Genomic DNA, 11605 nt, shown 5'->3' on the forward strand with positions numbered 1-11605 from the left:
CATGTACTTGGTGCATAGAGAGGGCTAAAAAGTGTTATTGTTGCTTTTTTATTATATAAATAAACAGTCTGTGGTATGATGTCATGAGTCCAATTTTTATAATAGTTGAGAATGGCTGAGGTTTTCCTCTTTGTACGTATATATTCTCTTTTCTGTGATATTTTATTCTAGCTCGGTCACACAAATTATGTATCACATGTCCATATGAAACAAATTGCTTTGATCAGATCAGACTGCTGTACCATTAGCAATAGTGTTTTGTTTGGGAAGATCTGAGCTTATTTTAATGCTAGTGCTGGCTTGTCTGTTCATTCGCTTCCCTTCGCCTAGACTGAAAGGCAGCCCATACACGGCAATCTTCAGAGCAGGCTCCAGTACAGACAGTTGTCAATTTGAAAGTGTAAACACCTTTGAAACACAACAAAGGCTATAGCTAATGCCTGAGCATTTATCCAAAGACAGTCTCTTTGGAGTCTCTGGCCAGGGCTAGGATGACTTCCTGCCTGGAAACAGGACAGGAAAATGCTGGAAGGGGTGCATGCCAGAAGGGCTGGGGCCTGAAAGCATTAGGGCTCCCTTAGTGAAACCATTAAAGGCAGATAGGGAGCTTTAGAAAACACATCAGTGCTGTCCCGCCTTTGACCGATTAAATTCTAAACCTCTGAGCAGGGCGGGGGAAGGAAGAGAGCAAACAGTTATATTTTTTGAAGCTCCCCCAATGTTTATAATAGGTAGCCAGGGTTGAGAACCCTACCATTCGCGGGCTTCCTCTAATTTGCTTCTGCCACTGGGCAGGGCCTCCTTGGAAGAGAGGCTTCCGGGAAAGAAGGGTGTGGGGTGGTGGAAAGGACATTGCCCACCAAGCTGTTCCTCCTAGCAGCCGCCTCGGGACTTGGCCAGGGCTTTGCCTCTGCTCAGCACTTTGCAGAAACCAAGTGGGAAGAGAAAAGAGGATTATGATTAGCGCTGCCTGCCCTCACAGAGCTCTCAAAACAGTTGGGGATTCCCTATTAGCCCATGAGAAATGGCGGCTGAACCGTGAGGCCTTACCCTGCAGCCAGGATTGAAAGGACACACTCTGAGAGTTCCACCAAGGGGGGATGGTGAAGGTGGACATGGAGGAGTCGGGGCCTCCTAAGGATGTGAGAGAGAGGGGCACAAACGGAGCATGATGAAGGCGGTTATGAGAGCAGTGCACAGAATGAGCAGTCACAGAAAAGGCCTGGGGTGTCCCAGTGACATATACATATATGTATGTTCCCCACCCCCATACCTTTGGGGGTCTTTGCACCCTACTTTTTTACTCAACAATGTATCTTGGAGAAACGCTATATCAGTACCTACAAAGGCCCACTGTTCTTCTTAATGGATGGATAATACTCAACTGCATAGAGACACCCTACATTACTTAAATGATCTATTAATGTACCTTACATTGTTTCCAATATTATGCTCCTACCAACAAATTTGCAATGATTATCTGAGTCATAGATTATTTCATATGTATTGCGAATTATCCATAGGATAAAGTCCTAAGGGGCGCCTGGGTGGCTCAGTGGGTTAAGCCGCTGCCTTCGGCTCGGGTCATGATCTCAGGGTCCTGGGATCGAGTCCCACATCAGGCTCTCTGCTCAGCAGGGAGCCTGCTTCCCACTCTCTCTCTCTGCCTGCCTCTCCATCTACTTGTGATCTCTCTTTGTCAAATAAATAAAATCTTTAAAAAATAAATAAATAAATAAATTTAAAAAAAAGGATAAAGTCCTAAAAGTAGAATTGTTGGGTCAAAGAATATGACTAATTTTCCGTATTGATATCTATTGTCCACTTCTCCCCCAAAGTGGTCACATAAATTAATAGTCTATCAACAATGGGTGAATGTCTGTTTTCCAGCATCCTCTTTTTTTTTTTTTCTAAGATTTTATTTATTTATTTGACAGACAGAGATCACAAGTAGGCAGAGAGAGAGGAAGGGAAGAAGGCTCCCTGCTGAGCAGAGAGCCCAATGCAGGGCTCCATCCCAAGACCCTGGGATCATGACCTGAGACGAAGGCAGAGGCTTTAACCCACTGAGCCACCCAGGTGCCCCTCCAGCATCTTCTTTAAAAATAGACTTTTAAACATTTTGGTCTTTGTAAATCTGCAAGTGAAAAATGCTATCTCATTTTCATTTTAACCTTACATATTTTATTATGAGGTTGAGTATCTGCTTATGTTTAATACTCACTTGTCTTCCCTTCCCTAGAACTATTTGTTCATGTTTGTTGCCATATTTCTATTAGATTGTTAACCTATTGATTTGTATATACATTTTACATTTTACGGAAACTAGCTTCTTTTCTTCCATATGTATTTGCAACTTTTTTCTAGATTGCTATTTAACCTTTCATTTCATTTATGTGTTTCTTTTTTTGCTTTGTCGTGTTTATTTTTGCCAAGAACATGACAACTTTGAATCTTCTCTCTTTTTTAATCCTCTGTATATTGCTAAGTCTTAAAGTTTGTTCCTTTTTACTATTCCGTAATGGGAGAAAAATGAGCAGACCATTTATAAGCAAGGAAGTACAAGTGGCTAATAATAAGCACATAAAAATTTCATCCTCATAAACAACAAAAAAATACAAATTGGTTTCATTTTTTTACTCAAGCAAATTAGCAAAGATAATTAGAGTGAAACCAGCATTGCTATACTGTGTTGGCAGGAGTGCAAATTAGTTCAGTACTTTTGGAAAGCAAATTCTCAGTAAGTAGCAAGAACTTTAAATTCTCGAAAACTCTTTATTCAGTAATGGCACACCTAGAAATTTATCCTATGGCTGTACCATCAAGATAGACAAAGATTCGTGTCTGAGATGTACTTCTACCCCACACTATTTTAGCAGGGGAAGAATGGAAAGCAATTCATAAGTTGTTGTCCTGCAAGTAAATCACAGTGCAGCCATACCAACAAAGGCCACACAGCTACCAAATTAAAGCTCAAAGCTATTAATAATGCAGGAAAATTCTCATACTCTTATACTAAAGATGGGATACAAGTTTGATTAGACTGTGAGATAACAACTCCGTTACAATAAATGAAAAACCAAAAAGAAATGTCAAAGCAGTGGTTACTTGTGTTTAGAGAAATTATGCACAAAAATTTTCTCCTTTTTACTCTTCTGTGATTTCTCAAATTTTATAATGTGCATGTATCATATAGTCTGATAAAAATCAAAATCAAAATAAGCACACGTCAAAGGAATGTAAACCTATTTCTAGGATTTTTTCTTTCTCCTTGTGCTTCCACAATGACCACACAGGCCTCTATTTATTGGTCTTTCACACTGGGATTATTGTATTACCCCGTCTTGCCCCCTCTGGTCTCCTCCAATACTCTGTTAGGTTGCTGGAAAACACTGTCATAACTCAAGACCCCGCAACGTCTTCTTACTCCCTACCGTGTGATGTTACATCACTCATAGTGCATCGGCCTTCCATAATCTGGCCACTCTGCTTAAATCATCCAAGTCAATTTCCTGCTGCTCTCCAGGGACATCCTGCACCCTAGAGGGGTCTTGTCACTGGGACACCCCAGGCCTTTTCCGTGACTCTGCTCACTCTGTGCACATAACCACCTTCATCGTGTTCCCTTTGTGCCCCTCTCTCACACATCCTTATGTGAGATCTCCATCTCCTCCATGTCCATCTTCACCCCCCTTGGGGAACTCTCAGAGTATGTGTGTATATATATATATATATATGTATATGTATATACATGTATATATATGTATATATGTGCCCAGACTTGTTTTGGATTGATATGTAAGGTACTAATAATAGTTGCCTGGGGGGAGGGTGCTGAAGAGGTGGGACAGAGGTTTTTACCTCTAGAAAACGTTCACTCTATCCTTTTGTTCCTCTTGAATTTTGTATCGTACATCTGCAATGGGAAAATGTAACTCTTAAGAGTGTGATGACGGCTTTCCTACATTGTGTGAAATCAAGGTTCAAAAGGGCAGCTGCTTGGATTCTCTCCAAGTTATGATTTGGATACAGCTGCATCAGTCAGCATTCTCCCCTGGACTGTCAACCCAAGATGACAGGGCCTGTGTAGGTTGACCTCCCCATTGAATCACCGGCATCTAGCCCAGATGGGAGGGGCTTAATAAATACATCTCAGATGGCTACCAGGGTTTTAACTTAATAGAAAAATGGAGGAGCCATAGGGAGAAACAGATTAATGTGAAAGGAAGACTCAGAGACAAAAGCATGTAGGAGCGAAAAGAAGGTTCCTTGCAAAAATGTTGCAAGGAAATCAGACTTCAGGACTGGCCGGGAGCCAGCCTGCTCCTTCCGCATCAGCACTGAGCGGTGTCAGAGCCGGCTGGGGGAGATGCAGCCGGAGAGACGGGCTGGGCAAGTTGCCATGGGCGCAGGACACCACGCAAAGAAGTGAGAAGAGCAGTTAGAAAGAAATGGAGAGCCCAAACATGCTGTTCAGACTCTTTTGGCTTCAAGAGACAGAGATCTAAACCAAAGAGGGAGTTTATTGGCTGGAGTAACTGGAAAGTCCAGAGATTCAACAATATCATCAGGATATTCTTTCTCTTTCCCCATCTCCACACCCACTTTTCTGTGCTGGCTTCTTTCTCTTGCAGACTCTTTCCACATGCTGGTTTTCTGGCAACTCCAGCTTTACAACAAACAAACAAGTGGTCCCAGCAGTTCCTAATCATTCCAGCAAAAACCTTAGAATGGATTCTCACTGGACAGCTTAGGTCACATGCCCATCCCCGAATTAAGCACTGTCTGAAACATTAGTAGGCCAGGCAAAAGTCATACGATCACCCCTAGGCGTGGTGGTGGTGAGTACCACTCTAATCTTATAACCCAAGAGTGAGGGGAGTAGTCAGGATGCCATTTCCAAATACAAAGATGCTGAACAGGTAAAAGCAATAATAGCACTCCATTCTAACCAAAAACAAAAGATCAGGGGTGCCTGGGTAGCTCAGTGGGTTAAAGCCTCTGTCTTTAGCTCAGGTCATGATCCCAGGGTGCTGGGATCGAGCCCCGCATTGGGCTCTCTGCTCAGCAGGGAACCTACTTCCCCCCTTCTCTCTCTGCCTGCTCTCTGCCTACTTGTGATCTCTATCTGTCAAATAAATAAATAAAACCTTAAAAAAAAAAAAGATCAATTGAAGATTGTTCCTTTCTTTAAAAATAAAAATTGGAAAGGATTTTTGGAAGGAGAAAATGTTAAGATACTAGGCAAAGCGGGGGCGGTCATGGAAGCAAACTCTGGAGAAATGGGAAGGGTTGGCGTTCAGATGGAAAGACTGGTGGTGGAGAGTAATTGTGGATTAGTAGAGCTAATCCAGCCCCCTTACTTCTCTTATGTGGGCCTCCTCTGCCCAGGCCACATACACAAAATTGGGACCTCTTATAGGACCATTCGAATTCAACCTGAACATATTCAATAACGGATAGTTTATGATTTCAGAAATTAGTTTTATCATCTGGGTTTGCTTCTCTAAAATGTCTGTGTGTCAGTGAGCTGGAACCCAGTTCTCAGGCTGTCCTCTGGATAACAAACCTTCAGGCTACTCCTCTCATCAAATGATTCTTGACGTGTTAGATAACACATTCCTGCCCCAGTATTTTCTCTTTTGGCCAAGCACAACCAGTTCTTTTGATCATGTATCAGGTGACATCGTTTCCAGATTTTTCTAGGGCCTAATTGTCTTTCTCTGGATTCATGCTGGTTTATATACATCTGTCTTTAAAATATGCTTAGATGTAAGCCACCAGATGAGGCCTTACCACAGCTGAGTTCAGTGGGGCCATTGCCTCCCTTTATCTGGACACTATATTTTACTAATGCAATTGAAGATTTCATTGGCTTTTTTTTTTTTTAAACAACCATATCACAACTCAGTCATGTTGAGCTTGTTACCAACAAAATCCCCAGGTCTTTTTTTCTTATGAACGGTTGCCAAGTCAGGCTTTTTGTAATTATGTGAGTAGTACTTTTCTGAGCCAACAGAATGGAACTTCCTGGTTTATTTTTTTCTTTTAAATCTTTTTTTATTGTTTCTTTTAAGCTCCATCCTGTTACTTGCTCTGCCAAAATGTGAGCCTTTAGAACCAGGTGGTATAAGGCCTGTAGACCTTGCTGCAAAAGAAGGAAACCCTCTGGTATTCCATTTACCCTACTGGTTTTTGGCTTATGCATGGGCCAGGACTCATGCCTATTCCTGAATAATCTGGTTTCTGTTCCTTGCTAATGCCTTGGTCGTATGTTACACCACAAATAATTGGGCAGCCTTGCTAGCCCATGGTGGTTGGGCATGTGCCTACACATGAGTATCAGATGATAAGCTTTGACCCGTGGTTTCAGGTCAGTTACTGCCAACCTTTGTCCCCACTTTAGTTTCATGCCTGCTGTTCCAGATGAGCAGACACTGGTGCCAGTAAAGCCATTCCACCGCTCTCCCATGGCCAATGAAAAGATATCAGCCAGGATAGGTCCAGAGGCATTTGGAATTGATCATATCTGGCCTGTGCTTTATACCAGAGTTGTCGGAGCTCTAACTCATCACCACGTAGCCAAACGGTCTGATGAGCCTTTGACCCAAGTCCCAGATTCTAGATGTCCCCCACCCCACATCCTGACTGGAACTAAAGGCCTCCGTACTTCAGCTGTGTCATCTAGGATCTTGACTCCCTGAGGATTCCCTCTCTGGTTCACAGAAGACCCTTTTCATGGGGTTATACATATGCTTCCAGAACTCAGAAGGGCCTCTCTGATCTAAGATTTGCATACCCCATTACTGCCTTAAGATGCTTGTCCCCAGAAGCTTCTCCTACACATTGCCCTAGTCCCTTGGACTAGACCCTTTGCATATAGACACACTACAAAGTGAACTAAAATTCACCTTGTCGTTTTGACTCAATGATTTTAACTGCTGACCTCTCCCTGATTGGATCTGGCTCCTTTGCTTCAGTTCATGTCTGCTGTTTTTCTCGGCCCCCATGCTGCTCTCCTATTAGCTTGAGCCTGCTTCTGTACCAAGAGGTCCCAGGCGGTTGAGGCTCTGGGAAATTGCCAATCATGATCATTAAAGAAAATGTGCAACTGGGACACTGAGGTTGTGGTTAAAAGTGGAGACTCTTCCCTGACCCAGAGAAGGAAGGTAGGTTATGCCAGGTGTAGGCTGTTATGCTAACAGCCCTTGCATCCTGTCTCCCGTAATACATGCATTGAAGGCACCTGGAAAGAAGGACCAAGGTCTGAGACTCTCACTAGAGTGTAGGACCCATATCTCAAATATTTGAAAGGCCTACATGTTTGACAGGATTTATTTCTCAGTTTTCCCACAAATCTCTACAATAGTTCACTGTCAGATTGTGTCAACAGCAATAAAAATATGATATATTAGCCCTTCTTCCTCCCATATTCTGTGTTCCTGAAGAAGAAATGCTGGCTTGAAGAGCAAGGCTGAAATAAAACCATCAGCGGTGTTCTCTTCACCTTTCCAAACTTGATTCGTGTGATGCCCTTCTTTAGAAGCAGTATTTTAAAAAGAGGAACCAGATGTTTTCCTAAGGGGAAATTTCTGACACCCCCTCTCTAAAAAAATAAGGCACTGGAATTGAAAGATCATACACTCAGGATTTTCCAGGTTATGATTATAGTAAAGTAGCAGGTGACATCACCTACAGGAGAGAGTTTTCATGAATGGATGCAGTAAACTGTGTATGAGAAGTAATTACTAAATCTAACGGGAAATTTCTATAAGAATTCTTAGATACTGAAGTACTCTTCCTTACCAATCCAAAATTAGGAGATCAGAAAGAGAAAATAATTTTTCTTGTTATTTGTTAGCCAATCTAAGATTGAAAAACCAAGCCTGTATGTGTGGGAATATTTTTGTAGCGAAATAGAAAGTACCTGGAAGGCAATCCAAATAAAATCATCTAAAGAGAAAGGATCCTGACATATCTGCTAAGGAACTATTCATTAGAATGTTTAGACCAGATCCAAGAATGTTAATCCACTGGCTCCTATGTTGATTATTTTGGGACAGAACACAGATTTCAAAAAGAAGAAAACGTAAGATAGCATTCAAAGAAACTGCCAGTTCTATAATTTGAAGATATTAACAAACATACTCAGCATTTCTTTCATCAAAGAAAGTAAAAAAACAACTTTGTATTTAATACAGACCATCTAAAGGTTTTAAGATAATATCATTTATTTCAGAATAAAAAGTATGAAGAACCATAAGGGGTAAGGTATTGGAAGAGGGAAGAAAGGAATGAATTCAAGAGCTCCTATGGGAAAGTAAATAAGATCGGCTCTTCCTCTGAGACAGGAGGAAAGGTAGAGACAAAGAAGAAGCAGAGAGAGATGACATAGAGAAAGGGAAGATGAAGAGGCTGTTGCTTGCCAAAGGCCTGGATGTTTCCAGCAAAGCAGAATGGGTGGGAAGCTTTTTTGTTTCCCTCACTAGACCGTAAGATCTGTCCGGGCGGGGATTGAGTCTGTATTGTCCCCTACTGGAATGCCCATCGCCTAGTGTAGCAGGTGGTATATTGTTGATTCTCAATTAGTATTTGTTGAATAAAATGAATGAAAGAATGTGGACATTAGGAATTTAGAAGAACAGGAAATGCTGGGAATAGCTATGTTAGAAATCAGTAAGAAATGAATAATGGGGTTATAAATTTGAGGTTAGCTGGTATGCAAAGTTCAGAAGCAAGAATGGAAAAGCAGGCAGATTGGAAATTGGTGTGACCGAGAGAGTGGGATGGAAAAGGAGTAAGAGGGTTCAGTATGCAAGCAAAGATGATGGAAGCCAGGCTGGAAATGGGGCTCAAAGATGAAAACCTATTGGAAGCAGCAATAGACTGTCAAGGTCATGTGATTAGAAGTACTTCTGAGGGTTTTAGGCAATGAGACCCTTTAAAACACCAGTGTAGGGGCGCCTGGGTGGCTCAGTGGGTTAAGCCGCTGCCTTCAGCTCAGGTCATGATCTCAGGGTCCTGGGATCGAGTCCCACATCGGGCTCTCTGCTGAGCAAGAAGCCTGCTTCCCTCTCTCTCTCTCTCTGCCTTCCTCTCCGTCTACTTGTGATCTCTCTCTGTCAAATAAATAAATAAAATCTTAAAAAAAAAAAAAAAACCAGTGTAGCATATAACTTTGTCACAGGCTAAGCAAGCATCCAACTCAAATTTTTACTCTCAATTCTGTGACTGTTCAGACATGGACTATGTCTGATTTGTTATCTCTTATTACCCGATATGTTTTTGTTTATTTAAATTTAATTTAAGTAACATATGGTATATTACTAGTTTCAGAGATAGAATTTAGAGATTCATCAGTTGCATAGAACACCCAGTGCTCATTCCATTAAGTGTCATCCTTAATGTCTATCACCTGGGTACCCCATTCCCCCACCCACCTCCTCTCAGTTATCCTCAGTTAGTTTCCTAGAATTAAGAGTCTCTTATGGTTTGTCTCCCTCTCCATCTTGTTTTATTTTTCCTTCCCTTTCCCTATGTTCATCAGTTTTGTTTCTTAAATTCCACATGAAGGAAATCATATGATATTTGTCTCTCTCTGACTTATTTCACTTAGCATAATCCACCCTAGTTCCATCCATGTATCATTGCAAATGGCAAAATTTCATTCTTTTGGATGGCCAGGGAATATCCCATTGTATATAAATGCCACATCTTCTTTATCCATTCAGTTGTCAATCGACATTGGTCACCTGGTATGTTAATCAAATGAACAAAAAAGGGAGGAAAGAAGAAAGGAAATCAAAGACATGATTTACATGTCTTGTCTGTTAAAATTATGAGCTATTCTAGTCCTTTCTGGGGTGGCAGGGAGAGCAGAGAGAAGGCCCTGAAGTCTGGGTCACACTTCAAGAGTACAAGGTGGTGGGGAGCTGCCTGCCCACCCCGAATGTCGCACTCTGCCCCTCTACTGGGTGTGAATTTTTGCACCTAATCATGTGGTCACTGAGTTCTGCTTCTGGCACTTTTCATCTCAGCTGAAGAAGATGAAATCTTCAGGGGAAATTGTTGACTGTGGACAGGTATTGGAGAAATCTCCCTTGTGGATAAAGAATGTTGGCATCCGACTGTGCTATGACTCCCACAGGGTCTTCTACAACACTGGCCAGGAGCTGATCATGGCAGGCACTGTCACCCTTTGCTGTGAGTTGTGGGCACTGGCACCGCACCAGGCCCACTCTATCCAGATCACAAAGATGAAGGAGACTGCAGCCAGCAAGTGCCACCGACTGGCCATCAGGTAGTTCCAGGACTCCAAGATCAAGATCCTGCTGCTTCGCTGGGTCCTGCATGACCAGCACAAGCCACGCTTCACCACCAAGAGGCCCAACACTTTCTTTTGGATGCAGAGCCTCCCTGTCCCCAGGTCGGCCCAAATAAACCCTGTGGGAAAACCAGGGTACTAGAAAAAAATAAAATAAAATAAAATATTTTTTTAATTATAAGCTATCCTAATTTTTCTCTGTGTGTCAAAGTGTATAAACATTTGGATATGCGTGTATAATACTCACAAATTCACCATCATAAACATCTGAAGATATTTCTGCAGTATTGGGGTTGATAACAAAGATTGGATAATCTGACGGTTAGTTATGTTCTAACTTCTGTGCTATAGGATTGAGCCAAGATCTGGCAAATACCGGGCTTGGGGACGCAGGAGACAGGCTAGAGATTTGGAGCTGCTGGGGGCAGAAAAGTAGAACCACATTCCTGGGTACAGGCATCTTGTCCAGAAGGTAGTTACTGAAAGGAAAGGGCATAGAGATGACATGGTTTGACCAGAATCAGAGACCATGGAACTGGTCAGGTCAAACAGGGACAAATTAGCAGATGCTATATAGGAAGTCAGAATCGAGAATGACTGTGTGTTTTTCTTCTTTGGAAGACCCAAAAATCAAACCCTTTGCTAAGACTCTTTAGTTTGAAGTTTTCTGTCTTTGATAGCAAACATAATTTCTTTTTTAGGATTTTCTATTTAAAAGATGAAGCTTTTGAGTTAATTTTCTTGTCACCTCTTACTGAAATGTCATTTTATAAGGTTCTTTCTATTTCATTTGTTTTAAAATTTTTATGAAATTTTATGAAAATTTTATGAAAATACATATATTCATATATTCTGTTTCTCAGGCTGGAAATTCTTCACTCGTGAAAAATCAGTGCAAAGGTATATTAGAAGCCAAATTAAAACAGTGCTCATTGTTAGATCAGAGTGAGATGGGAGTGGGCTTTGGAAGGAGAAGAGAAGGAAAGGAACTTTCTCTCTCCTCCAGACTTCCTACATAAGTCTTCTAAATGTAGTATTTCAGGAGAATCCATTGTTCATTTTAAAGAAAAAAAAACTCTATACTTTCTTTTCTATTGGGTCTAGAAATCAGTACAATACTAAGGTGGAAACAAAAGAAATACCTCTTGGTGATTGACTGTCTACTTGAGTCACCCGTCCTTGAATTTGATGGTGCTACAGATTTGTACTTCTGAAAATAGAATGTCTCAAGTATTATTGCTAAGTCCTCGAATGCTTGCTCCCAAATTATTTCTCTTCTAT

The 11605-nt window shown here is 41.5% G+C and overlaps 1 pseudogene; it reads left to right on the forward strand.

The window, feature by feature from the left end:
- Positions 1–1100: 1100 nt before the first annotated feature.
- LOC125097246 (60S ribosomal protein L18a-like) lies at positions 1101–10466 on the forward strand (annotated as a pseudogene).
- Positions 10467–11605: the final 1139 nt, after the last annotated feature.

This window comes from Lutra lutra, chromosome 4 (genome assembly GCF_902655055.1).
Source record: "Lutra lutra chromosome 4, mLutLut1.2, whole genome shotgun sequence".
NCBI lineage: Eukaryota > Metazoa > Chordata > Mammalia > Carnivora > Mustelidae > Lutra > Lutra lutra.